Source organism: Bubalus kerabau, chromosome 4 (genome assembly GCF_029407905.1).
Source record: "Bubalus kerabau isolate K-KA32 ecotype Philippines breed swamp buffalo chromosome 4, PCC_UOA_SB_1v2, whole genome shotgun sequence".
NCBI lineage: Eukaryota > Metazoa > Chordata > Mammalia > Artiodactyla > Bovidae > Bubalus > Bubalus kerabau.
Window position 1 is genome coordinate 29,534,899 of NC_073627.1, and position 13,174 is coordinate 29,548,072.

Here is a 13,174-nt window from a genome sequence, read left to right on the forward strand (position 1 = left end):
AGGCAGCCCCGAGATCTCAGTGACTTTTAAGCCTTAAAAGATCAAAGACTGAGCAATGACTTTTTTTTTTTTTTTTTTTGCTGCACTGGGAGGCATGTAGGATCTTCGTTTCCCCACCAGGGATCGAACCCTCACCTCTTGCAATGAAAGCATGGAATCTTAACCACTGGACTGCTTGGGAAGTCCTGAGCAATGACTTTTTAAATACATCACCAAGTCATGGTCAATCAGAGAAAGAATCGATGAGTTGGGCCTCACTGAAATTTAAAACCTCTGCTCTGTGAAAGGCACTGTCAAGAGGATGAGACAGGCAGAAAGGAGGAAAAGGAGATGACTTCTCGCTCAGGCTGCACATCTGACCCGAGGGGCTGGGAGACACCCCTCATCAGAGTCACCCCGGGGCCGAGCGGGGCCGAGACTGATGGGACTCTGTCCTGGTGAGGATGGGCGGCTCTGGGCAGAGGGAAAAGGGAACTGCAATCCTGTTCTCGAAGCTGCTTCCTGAAGGTGGTGTCCTCACTTCTGTTCACGTTTCGTTGACCAGAGCCAGTCTCCTGCCACCCTGACATCAAAGCAAGTGGGGTGTCCATGCCACCTTGCCTGGTGCTGGGAGTGAGCCAGATCCCTTGTGATGGCCACACACCACAGTCTGCAAGTCCACATGGAACACTGCCTCATGCACACTCGTGCACTCACACACACACAGACAACACACACACAACTCCTCTGCACACCCAACTTGTTTGATCGGTTGATCAGCTGATCCTCAGGTGTTGAGAGCAAGGACCCTCAGTTTGAGGAGGGAATCATTTCCTAAGCAGTTGATCAAACATTTACTGAGAAATGGCTCTGCTTGCGGAGCCAGATTGAGGCTCCGGCGGCCAAGCTTGTGTCTCTGGACCTCCTCCTGGCTCTAGCAAATGGTAGGAAGTGGTCAGCATCAGCCTTTGTGACCAGATCCGTACAGTGTAATGACATACGGTTAAATTCACCGGTTTTTAGTGCATGTGTCTATGTTGTGTGCTGTGCTTAGTTGTTCAGTTGGGTCTGACTCTGCAGCCCCATGGACTGTAGCCCGCCAGGCTCCTCTGACCATGGGGATTCTCCAGCCAAGAATACTGGAGTGGGTTGCCATGCCCTCCTATGGGGGATCTTCCTAATCCAGGGATGAAACCTGGGTCTCCTGCATTATAAGTTGGCCTTCCCCCACGCCCAGGCCCTGTCTCGTTCTCTGTCCCTGCCATCTCCATGCTCCCAGAACATCATGTGAATAGAATCACACCGTCTCCAGCCTCGAGATCTGGCTCCTTCCACCTGGCATAGTGCGTTCCAGGCTCACGGACAGCTCTGTCTGCACCGCAGTTCATTCCTTTTTATTGCTGAATAATATTTCATTGTATGGATATGTCACGTTTGGCGCGTCCATTCACCAGTTGACGAACATTTGGGTTGTTTTCAGTTTGGGGCAATTATGAGTAAAACTGCCACGAGCATATGTGCGGACATATGTTTTCATTTCTCTCGGGTAAACACCTAGGAGTGGAAAGGCTGGATCGTATGGGGAGTGTATATTTAACTGTATAAGGAGCTGCCAGACTGTTCTCCAGAGTGACTGCACATTTCACGTTCCTGCAGCCACGTGTGAGCGCCCCCACCATCCAAGCCCTGGATCCTCACCGGAACTTGGTGTTACCCGTTTTCCCTCGTGGCCGTGTTGGCAGCTGTGGTAGGCATGGTTCCCACTGAACCTCTTCTTTGGGAAGCCATCTACTCGGACCTTTGCTCATCTCAGCCAGGTTATTTGTCTTCTCACCGAGTTGGGAGGGTTCTGACTTCGTCTAGGAGAGCAGAGAGTGCAGAGGGGTCAGAGCAGAGTCACCCTGAGCAGTCTGCCACCAACACCTTTCGTCACTGACCGCTTGCCCACCCCCCCTTGCCATTCATCTTCCACACCAGCCCCCAGGCTCACTGGGCCTTTCCAACGTGAAGACCTGTCCAGGCTTCTTTAGCCTTGACTAAACCCCTTCTCCCGGCCTGGCATCCAAGCCCTGGCCTGCCCAGTCCTGTGGACAGCCCTGGTCGCTCTCCCCGCTCCCATCACCACCTGTGACCTGACAGCCCATGATGCTCCAGTACAGCAGCCCTGCCTCAGGGCCTTTGCACTTGCCGTTCCCTCTGCGTGCCTGTCCCTCCTTCCTCGGGCCACTGCTGGCAACCCTGCCCCCATCACCCCCATCGCACTGAGCACTCGTTAGCTGACTTGGTCTGTCCACCTCTCCTTGCACTGAAGATGCCCAGGAGAGGACCTGGGATCGCTGAGTCCCCAGGGCCTGATGCAGAGTCAGCCCTCAATACACACATGCTGAATGAATATGTGAAACAGCGGGTGAGATTGCCTTTCACAATGTGCTATGTTCACAGAGGAAACTGTGGCTCAGAAGGGGAGGGGTGACCACAACGGCCGCGATCAGACACCTGGGTTGCCACTTGTCCACACCGCCTCCGGCCAGGGACCCAGAAACACACATCGCATGCCTGCTGCCCACATGTCATGATGGGTACACACTCACAGCCTCACGCAGACATTCTGTTCACACACTCGTACACATGCGCACACAAACCACGCATGCCTGCCTCCCAAGCACAGGCCCGGGTGACTGACAGCCCAGGACTGCATGGGCTTCCATCACCATGACAACAGATAGGCGCCAGCTTGGGTGTGAACAGCGGCCAGGAAGGACTTGAGCAGTGCATGTCAGGGCTGTGGCAATGGTCCCAGGCTCTCCACAGAGCTCTGGTGCCAGCCCTTCCTGGGGACAAGATGGCCTCTCAGACGTGTGGAACCTGTACTTGTTCATCCACTTCCGGGGCAAGATGCCCACTCCCCAGGATCTGTGCCAGGCGCAGCATGGACCCAGAACTTCACATGTGTGCTCTCCCTGACTCCTCACTGTCCTCCAGATGAGCACTGCCAGGGAGCCCATGCCACAGGTGATGAGCTGAGGCTCAGAGATGGAAAGTCTCTTGCTCAGGGTCACACAGCAGCTAGTCAGCCGGGCTGAAAACTGGACCACTGCCTTGGGCCTCATCTCAGCCAGCACAGATTCTCCAGCAGCAAGCAGCCTGGCCACCCTTTGCAAGCTAGTGAGATCCCCATTATGAGTGGCGTTCAAACAGAAGTTGTCAGAGTTGCTTTGGAAAAGGATCAGGCACTGGGGGCAAGGGGTTGGATGAGATGGCCTCTCATTAGTCTTTGAGTTGTGAGATGACAGAAAAAAATTATTTGGTGAGCATAACTGGAAAGAAACCAGCTTCAGGAATAGTTGGATCCAGCTCTCCAACTTCAAGGAGCCTTCTGGGTTTCCCTCTCTGCTGCTTACTTTATTCTCAGATCAGCTTTCCCTGGTCTGGGTGGTCCGTAGAGCTCCAGATTTATATCATACAAACTTAGCACTCCCAAGAGCACACTCAGCAAACATTTGTCAAGTGAACGCTAAAGCAAGGACAGGATAGGGGTTTGAGTCCCAGAGAGTCCCAGCCCGGCCTCTGGGAGAGAAGCCCAGGTACCCATGGCCACGTGGACACAGCACAAGGCGTTTCTCTGTGCAGGAAGGACAGCAACTCTGCAATGTCATGTGGTGGACTGGTGTGGACTGTGCCCCAGGCTCTGTCCCAAGCACTTCACATATAAACCTATGGAAATTTCACAGCAGCCTTGGGAGGCTGTCACAGTCTCCATTACCTGGAAGGGAAACTGAGCCAACGAGAAGTGAGGTGCCAAGCCTGAGGCAAGGCTGGAGCCTCAGGGCCACTCAGCCAGCCAGAGTCAGGTGTCCACCTCCCACAGGGGCAGGATCACTGTCCCAAAGCCCACGTCCCTCCAGGGGTGCCCAGGGCCACTCTGCCAGGCCGCCCTGGGGACACTTCGGATGGAGCCTTGGAGAGCTGAAGGTCCCAGTGGCTGGGAGCTCTGTCTGGTCTCAACTTTCCCATCTGTAGGATGGGCAGGTCACTCCATTCATGAGTGTGGCTCTCGTGTTGTGCTGGACAGCAGTAGCGTAAACCTGAGCTGTGGCTGTTGTGACTGGGAACCACAGAAAACATTTTTTATTTCCTTTAATTAGTGGCTGCTGACACCGCTCTGAGCAGCAGCTTCCAGGGCTCCAGACATCAGACTCAGGTTCTCCTCCTAGTTCTGTCTGCACGTTACCCACCCCTCCCCCACTTCCCCAGGCAGGCCGCTGGGCATTTCCATCCCCGGGCCATTTTGCTGGTGTCTCTGCCAGCCAGGAAGAGGTGGTCATCTGTGCTGGCCTGCAGCTCTGCCAGGCAAGGTGGCCACACTCAGAGTGGCCTCGACACCTTCTCCTCCCTGGAGGGGACACCTGCTGAGATCCAGTTTCCTGCCAGGCAGCCAGAGGCAGTCTCAGCACAAGACTGAAGTCGGTTTAAGGACAGGAAGGAAGCAGGCTGTTTCTGGCACACCTGGGTTTCCCTCCAGGTCTATGCCAGGTGTATATACCTGCTCTGCACGGGAGTGCTACACACCTGTGCCCCACACCCCAGCTTGTGTGCACACACACACACGTGAATGGGCTCAGCCCTGCACTGGGGGCTTCCCCCTCCTCCAGAGCCCCCAGCAAGCGTCGGGGTGTCGAGGTCCTGTGGCCTCTGGTCCGATGCCAGGGGGCAGCCAGCCGCCTCCTCCAGGATGACCTCGGTGGAGCGCAAGAAGCTGCAGACACAGGCTGACAGTCCCGGAGACGGCACAGGTGGACAGCTCCATGGTCCATCACAGAAGGAGGCCCTGGCCCCTCCTCTCCCACCACAGCTGGAGAGGGGAGGCAGGCCACCCAGGTGTGGGGGCTCCGTCGGGCAGGAGGGGACACTGGGGCCCAGCAGGTGGCCCTCCGCCCAGCTCGCCCTGCTGGCTTGGTCACCTCCCCACCCAAGCGACTAGGTTGTGCCTCCTCCCTGCATGCTCCCAGCAGCTGGGCCTCCGGTCTCCACCCGAAGAGCTTATCACCGATGACTTTCCAGACAGAAATCGATAGAAAACGTTTTATCTCCTTCCCCAGGGGCAGGCCGGCCTGAGAGCAGAGCTAGCTCTGTTACTATGGCGACCCTCCCAGCACCCCCATCCCCTCACTTCCCACTCCCTTCCCCCCTCCCCGCCCCCTCTTCCACTTCCTCCCCTGGCGCCCCCAGTCCCCTGTTCCCTTCCCACGGAGCTGGCCCTGCTGCCTGGCGGCTGCACACACACAGCCTGGTGGCTGCAGCATTGCCCTTCTGTGGGCCTGAGAGGGAGTGGCCTTTGGGCCCTTGGGTCCAGCCACCCTGGACCTTGGGGCCCTCTGCTTCCATGCCAAAGTGCAGCTCTTGAGGCAGCTTGGCCCCATCCCCGTGCCAGGCACTGGCCTCCATGTCTGTGACACTTCTCTGATCACTAAGCTCAGTTTCCCCTCTGCACGATGAGACGGGGGACAGTGTGCCCTACAGGGTAATGTGGGCACCCCGGAGCCTGGACATGTAAGGCAGGGAGCACAGGCTTGGTCAAGAAACACCAGCCACAGCAGACAGGCCTCAATCTGCACGCCCATAGAATGGGTACACGAGAGATCATAGTTGTGAGATCTAAGTGGGAGACGGGGGGAACCGTCCGGCCCTCTGCCTGACATGTTCTAAACAGTGCATCCTCTGGAAGGACCATCGTCCAGCACCTGCTGACCACCAGGTGTGAGCGGGAGGAGGTGGGAGGGACAGGTGTGTCCCTCCCTCTGTGAAGGCTACCCGGTCGCCGCCTCTGTGTGGCCTGCCCTGGAGAGTGATGCCCCACCGGGTCCATGTAACTGGTGCCCCTGCTCCATCCACAGGGCCACGTGGGTTTTCTCCCTACCTGCAGGCCGGGGGCTTACTTCCTCCTTCCTCCTGGACTGCCCAGCCCCGTGTGGTCAGCCAGGCCGCAAACCTTCAGGATGAAAGGTGATACATACAGACCAGAGACTGGAACCAGACTAGGGGGTGAGGGGGTGTCTCAGCTCTGCTGCGCAGGGGCGTTCCTGTGGCCGCTGGATAATGGCCCCAAAGATACCCACACTCCAGGCCTGAAACTGTGCGTGTGATGGCAGAGGGCAGAAGGGGCCCTGCAGGTGTGACCAAGGAAAGGTCCTCAGATGCAGGAGGGCCCTGCCTTAGCTGGGTGGGCCTTGAATGTCATCACAAGGGTCCTTTCAGAAAGAAGCTGGGGAGGACTGACTTAGGCAGGAGGAGGGACGATGACGGAGGTAGGGAGGTGGGAGTCGGGGCATGAGTGAGGGAGGCAGGCGGTCCCAGAACCTGATGGGAGACATGGCCGTCCCCTGGAGCTGCAGGAGCTGGCACCCTGACATCAGCCCGGTGGTGCTGAGCTGGACTGCTGACCTCCAGGACCGCAGGAGCCAATCTATGCAGTCCTAGGGTGGCAGGTCAGTGGCCACGGGTCACACCAGCCACGGGGGAGGCACAAACCCTCCTGGTGCCCCTGAATTTACGTGAACCGACACATTCCTCCACCCTCCCTATGCTCCTGGGAGGCTTGCATGAGCTGGTAGGTGCAAAGAGCTTAAAAAAGCAAGAAGTATTGTTTTTAAAAGGATTGTGCAAAAAATGGTCTGCCCAGCCCTAAGGAGGACAGCAGTCCTGCTCTCCAGTAACTCACCACCTGGAGCCAGAGAGACTCGCAAAGGGTACTGATCACCAGGAAGGTCACAGGACAACCGAGGGGGCTGGCGGGGATCTGGAGGCTTCCTGGAGGAGTCCACTCTTGATCTGAGCCTGGAAGGGTGCGGAGGGAGCAGCCAGACAGGACAAAGAGGGAAGGGCGTCTCTGGCAGAGGTAACAGCAGGGGGAATGCTCGGAAAATAGGGAGACAAGGCCATGGAGGGACCTGTAAGGCATCCAGGAGGGACGAGCAGGGAAGGATGTGAACGGGTCAGCCCTGGGGTGTGGGGGGCCTTGCAAGCCAGAGATGGACACAGCGGAAGGAACAAGGCCACTGCAAGGAGGGTGGACAGGGTGTTGAAACAGGACAGAAGTTACAGAGGCTGTGAGCCCGGGGTGAGCAGAGGGTGGAACTGACAGGATTTCACGACCACCTGGATGAGGCGGGTGAGCAGGGAGGGCTCGGGGGAGCTTGGGGCAACTTGCCCGGATGACCGTCATTACCTCTAATGCTGTAGCCGAGCCCACACCACGCACACACCCGGGGACGTGCCAATGGGTGGGGGGGAACTCATCTCAGTCTCAGTCCTCACAGCCCTGACACTGATTGTCCACACTGTGCAGAGGGGTGGGGAGGGGAGACGGAGCCCAGACACGGAGCAGGGGTGCAAGGGGGCCAGGGCCTGGGGGGTGGAATAGCTTTTATGCAAACTAGATAAAAAAAAGGGTTTGAGGACTGCTTTTGTAATAGTTTTTTATTACCAGAAAGAAAGGAGGAAGGGAGAGAGGGAGGAAGGAAGAAAGAAAGAAAGAAATAAAGAAGGACTCCCTGGTGGTCCAGTGGTTAAGAGTCTGCCTTCCAGCGCAGAGAAATGGGTTTGATCCCTGGTTGGGGAACAAAGATCCCACATGCCACAGGGCAACTAGGCCTGAGCACTGCAGCTACTGAGCCTGTGCACTCTAGAGCCCAGGCTCTGCAATGAGAGACGCCCACACACCACAACTAGAGAAGCCTGCATGCCTCAATGAAGACCCAGTGCAGCCAATATTAAATAAATAAATAAAACCATCTTTAGAAAAAGAAGGGAGGGAGGGAGGGAGGGAGGGAGAGAAGGGGGAAGAAGGAAGGAAGAAAGGAAAAATACATGTTCTATTAGCAGCTAAGCACGAAAACCCTGATTCTGGGAAAGACTGAAGGGAAATGGAGAACAGGGCAGCAGAGGATGAGATGGTTGGATTGCATCACTGATTCAGTGGATGTGAATCTGAGCAAACTGGGAGATGGTGAAGGACAGGGAAGCCTGGTGTGCGGCAGTCATGGGATCGCAAAGAATTGGATAAGATTTAGCGACTGAACAATAACAACCAGCACTTTTATTTTCACCATTGTTAATAAACAAAAAATCTTCAGAGCCTGAAAGTAGGACAATTCTCACTCTCTATTTAGGAAAGACCTGTGGGCTCCATCACCCTTAGGACGGTGCACATTCAGTGAGAGTTTCCAGCCGGAGGCAGCTCCGTGACCAGGAGCTCAGCTGCATTGGTGAGGTTTTATTTCTCGAGCTGACAATGGTGGATGCTGTGGTGATCACTGAACACTTCTTGGACTTTCTTGATGATCCTAAACATTTTTACAGTTTAGCACGGGAGTCACTGATGCTTCCCAGCTGTCCACTAAAGCGGGTCTGAGGTCCTAGGCCATACTCATCCGATGACAGGACCATGGTCCTTGCAGCCAACCTAAGTCCCTTTCACCACATGCTCCTTGTCTGCACAGCCCTGAGGAGGGGGGCTCCCTCCCTCCTGAGCCAGTGCACAGCCCTCTTTGAACAGTTCTCACTGTGGGAAGGTCCTGCCTCATGAAGAGTCCTTCCTCCCACTGGAAATCAGTGTGCATATGAGTATAGCCAGCCAGGGAAGCCCTTCAGGTCTTTGAGGACATCAGGCCCATGCCTTCCTCACCCCAATTTTTCTTTCTCCAGGCAAAGCAGCCTCAGTGCTCTCAGAGACAAGTGACAGAAGAGAAACTTAGGCTGTTTATGCAGACAGGTAAACTATATTGGCTTCAGGTGTATCACAAGCTTCAGGTGCCCAGCTGGTGTCTCTGTATGTGTTTCCACACTGCTCTCCTACATGCTGGCTTTATCCTCAGGCCCACAGCCATCCAGCTTCACATCCCCTGGAGGTTCTAGCAAAGCTTGATGTTCCCTGCAAAACTGCCAGCAGGCTTGGGTCATGTGGCCATCATTGAGCCAGCCACTGTGGCCAGGGAAAAAGAGCACTCTGATTGGTTAAACCTGCATCACAGGAGCATCAGTGCATCCCAGAGGCAGTATCAGCCCCAGCTGAACCACGTGGGCATAAAGTGGGAAGGAATGCTCCTCCCAGGAAATCAAGGTGTTATTACCACCAAGAGACAAGGTGTGTGAGTGAAGACCAAGGTTCTGTCACAGAGATCCACAGTGGCTGAGCCAAGGTGGAACTTTATCTTCCCTGACGTTCCTTAGATGCGATCAGTTCTGGGGTGATGCAACTCATTCTGACAGCGGGCTCCAGCAGCTGAGTATTATCCATATTGGATGTAAAAGCTGTGAAAACACGACCACATTTGCTGCTGCTGTCCTGGCCACTTATAAACTCAGTTCCACTCAAACATCCGCCCTGCTCAGCAGGTCTCCTCGCCTCTGCCCTCAGGATCTTTTCTGTCCGAGTCACATATACAAGTTGATGACAAAGGAAGTCTTCACATCTTGCTGAAGCTGTAGAATGTTCTGAACTTGCTGGGAGATGATGCTGGAGAACTCAGGAATCCTGCAGACAGTCACTGACAAGCTGAGGCTCTTTCTGGCTCCACCAGCAACATCTGAAGAATGAGAACACCCAGCATGAAGGACAACACGGTACTCCAGAGAGTGAGTTGAATGTCACAGAACTCAGAGCCACGGGGTGCACTGGGTGCTTTGGGTAGTTAGTGCTCGAAGGACCAAGGAAAGACCACTGGGCATTTCTGTGGGAAAACCATTCCTCCTCCAGTGAACTTTTCCGCATTCTGAGAATTAGAACATTAATCTAAGAATTAGCAAATTAACCTAAATTTTGTTTGCTGGAAGATAAAATGTAGGTATTTTCATAGCTTCAACTTCATTTTTTTCAAAATAAAATCCCAACTAAACAGTTTCCTTCTGTTACTAAGAAATGCTCATTCCCAGTGGCAGGGGAGTCAAAGTCGTTTTTACCTTGGGCTCATGAGGCCCCCAGCACGAGTCCAGACTCTGGGTACCGTGAGGGTGGGGCCCACATTGGGTCATTCCCAGAGAGGAGTCTGGAATGGGCGTGGCTCCGTGCCTGTGCATTAAGTAGGGGAGTGACTGGGCGGGTGATGGGGCCCAGGGAGTCCTGGGCACTGGCAGAGCCTCCTGGGCCTGCAGAGACGAGCAGGGCTGTCACCCCCTCCTCACCTCTCTGCTGGAGGTGGGAGGCCCGAGGGTCTCTCTTGCCCTGCTCGCCATCAAAGCCCCCAGGCAGAGGGGTGCCTCACTCCCTCCCGCCTTCCTCGTGGGGGTGGTGGAGCCTTATGGGCCTGACTCACCGGGTGGGGAGGAGCTCCAGAGCGAAGTCGCCCAAGGCCACGCCCCTTGGAGAAATGAGGGGCGCAGGGAGGCTGTGCTGTGGGTGCAGGGCAGCGCTGGGCCAGTCCTGTCTGCCTTCCACCTTGCTCCTCTGTGACTGAGGGTTTCCTGCTCTCTCCAGGCCTCTGTTTTCTCCTCTACAAAATGGAGGTGAGCCTCGACCTCGCAGACCCCAGTGCGCAGGGCCTGGCACGTAGACGCCGGCTCCGTCCTCACCGAGGGCGGCCCGCGGCACGCCCCGCACTGGTGGAGACGATGCCAGTGTAGGCACGCCGCAGCCCTGGAGCGTGTCCTCCCCGGGGAGGTGGCTAGCTGTGCACTGAGCTCAGGCGGGGCCCTTGGACACACCTGCAGGCGCTCGGCTCTGCATGCCCCGTGCCAGGTGCTGCCCCTCCCTATGCTCGGTCTCCTGAACCACGGATGACCCGACTGGCCGAGATGGAAGTGGAGGTAGGCCACTGACAGGCCAGCCCCTCGGGGTCTGGGCCTCTGGAGGTGGATCCCCCTTCCCTGTCTCCCAGCCCGTGGGGACCTCTCTCCCCACCGAGACGAGTCACTGCTTCTGACCAAAGAGAAAACCTAGGGGAAATTGGAGGCCAAAGCAGAATTGCAGAACTGAGTCTTAAGACCCCTGGGGAGAGGGGACGGTTTCCCAAATCCAGTGCCTTGGGGGGCAGTTCGTGATTTAAATGTGGGTGTGGGTGGTGGTTAGACTCATTAAAGTTATTTCAATTCCAAATCTTTAGACACTGCTCTACCTTCCAATTAAAACAAGCTGGCAGCCTGGATCCCACCTGGGAGCTGCAAGTTCAACACCTTAGTACTAACACTGTCTTTACTGTGTGTCTGTGTTGGGTCCACACCTGTCTTACCTCCCACCTGCATCCCATGAAGGATGATGAGCAGCTTCTCAGCAGAAATCTCCCTAGGGACTGGCTCTGCTGACTGACCCCTAATGGTGCCCACAGCAGTCTGAGCCCTCCCCTGCTCAGAAGCCTCCCCCCTCTAAATTAGGCTACCCAGCCTTCTGAAGAGACCTAAGGAACACTCTCCAGATCTCAGCTGGCCGGTCATGTCCTCCAGGAAGCCTTCCCTGAATTCCTCAGTTAAGCCTTCCCTGAATTCCTCAGTTCATGACACTTCGTAACTGGGCTCCAGAGCGCATGTTTCACAGGTGGCTTTTACATGGCAACCCAGAACCTAACCTAGTGTCTGACCCACAGTGGGCACTCAATTAACATCCATGGGAGAGGTGAACAAACTCACCTGCTATTGACCTTGGATGAGGGACTTATCTCTCTGAGCAATTCTTTGACCTGTAAAATGAGTTGTCATGAGGAAGCATTGAGAGGATGCATGGAGTGTGAGGCTGACCACTGGCTCACAAAGATATCTGGGTCCCAATACCTGGAACCTATGTGGCAAAAAGGGTGTGGGGGTGGAGGGTCCTTATGCGTGTATGCTAAGCCACTTCACTCGTGTCTGACTCTTTGGGACCCCAGGGACTATAGGCTGCCAGGCTCCTCTGTCCGTGGGATTCTCCAGGCAAGAATACTGGAGTGGCTGGCCATGCCCTCCTCCAGGGGATCTTCCTGACCCAGGGATTGAACCTGCATTTTCTGTGTCTCCTGCATTGCAGGCAGATTCTTTACCCACTGAGCCACCAGGGAAGCCCTGGAGGGTCCTTGTAGATGTGATTAAATTAAGGATGCATTAAATCCAGGATGGGAGAGTCTCCTGGATTTTCCAGATGGCCCACTGGAATCACAAGTTCGAGTAAGAAGAGACAAGAAGGTCAGGAGAGGAAGCAGAGACGTGGCAACAGGAGCAATGACTTCCTGTGTGTTCTGGCTCCTGGAGGGCAGGCACCGAGGGAGCAGGACAAGCAGGTGGCTTCCAGAAGCCAGAAGAGGCAAGGGAGAATAGCAATGAAACATGCATATTATCATATGTGAAATATATCGCCAGTCCAGGTTCGATGTATGAGACAGGGTACTCAGGGCTGGTGCACTGGGATGACCCTGAGCAACGAGATGGGGAGGGAGGTGGGGGGGGGGTTCAGGGTGGGGAACACATGTACACCCATGGCTGATTCATGTCAATGTATGGCAAAAACCACTACAATATTGTAAAGTAATTAGCCTCCAATTAAAATACATTAATTAATTTAAACAAAAAAGAAGAGGCAAGGGATGTCCCACCTGGAACCTCCAAGGTGCATCCCTTCTGACACCTTGCTTTCAGCCCGCTGATGCTGATTCTGGACATCTGCCCTCCAGAGCTGTAAAGAATAAACCAGGGTTGTCTTAAGCCACTACATGTGCGGTCATTTGTCACAGCAGCCCAAGGAAACAGCCACAGAAGGCACCTGGAGCACGACGGTTGCTCTCAGAATGGCAGCGGTTAGTGCGCGGACTGCGCCATCCCCTCCTCCCCCGGGACACCCCTCTTCTTACCTTCCTCCAAGGTCCCTACTGCCAGGCCTTCCCTGGGTTCTCCCTGGGCAGGTGAGGGCAGGGAGGGCAGGGGCTAGGAGCCCCTGGATGTACGGAAGCCCCGTCCCCACACCTCCCCCCCCACCCCCAGCTTGTGACAGAAAGCACTTCTAACAGAATTCACAGCCTCCAGGCTCCAGGCTTGATGCTCCACACAACTACCTCCTTTAGCCCTTAGGAACCCCAGGAAGTAGGCGCTACTATTGCCTCCATTTTACAGATGAGGAAACTGTCACTCAGCAAGTTTGTTTTTTTCCAAACCTTCCCAGCTGGGCGCAGAGCAACCAGACTTAGAAATTGGGTCTGTCTCCCCCAGAACCTGTGCTGAAAACTGCAGTGTCCATCGTCTG

At 55.4% G+C, this 13,174-nt stretch overlaps 1 protein-coding gene and 1 long non-coding RNA gene across 4 annotated transcripts in view; one reads left to right on the top strand and one right to left on the bottom strand.

The window, feature by feature from the left end:
* Positions 1 to 7,440: 7,440 nt before the first annotated feature.
* LOC129649184 (uncharacterized) lies at positions 7,441 to 10,252 on the bottom strand. 2 transcript variants are annotated; one of them, XR_008713011.1, is made up of 2 exons: positions 9,937 to 10,252; positions 7,441 to 9,563 (listed from the first exon to the last, which is right to left on the bottom strand). It is a non-coding gene; the product is annotated as an uncharacterized LOC129649184 (long non-coding RNA). The 2 variants fall into 2 exon arrangements; XR_008713012.1 differs by having other exon boundaries at positions 7,441 to 9,749.
* Positions 9,476 to 13,174, top strand: part of RAI1 (retinoic acid induced 1) — a 106,958-nt gene continuing 103,259 nt past the window's right edge. For both annotated transcript variants that reach the window (XR_008713010.1, XM_055576309.1), the window contains exons 1-2: positions 9,476 to 9,612; positions 10,451 to 10,779. The gene's annotated coding sequence lies outside the window, so the exon portion shown is untranslated. The remainder of the gene's footprint in view (positions 9,613 to 10,450; positions 10,780 to 13,174) is intronic.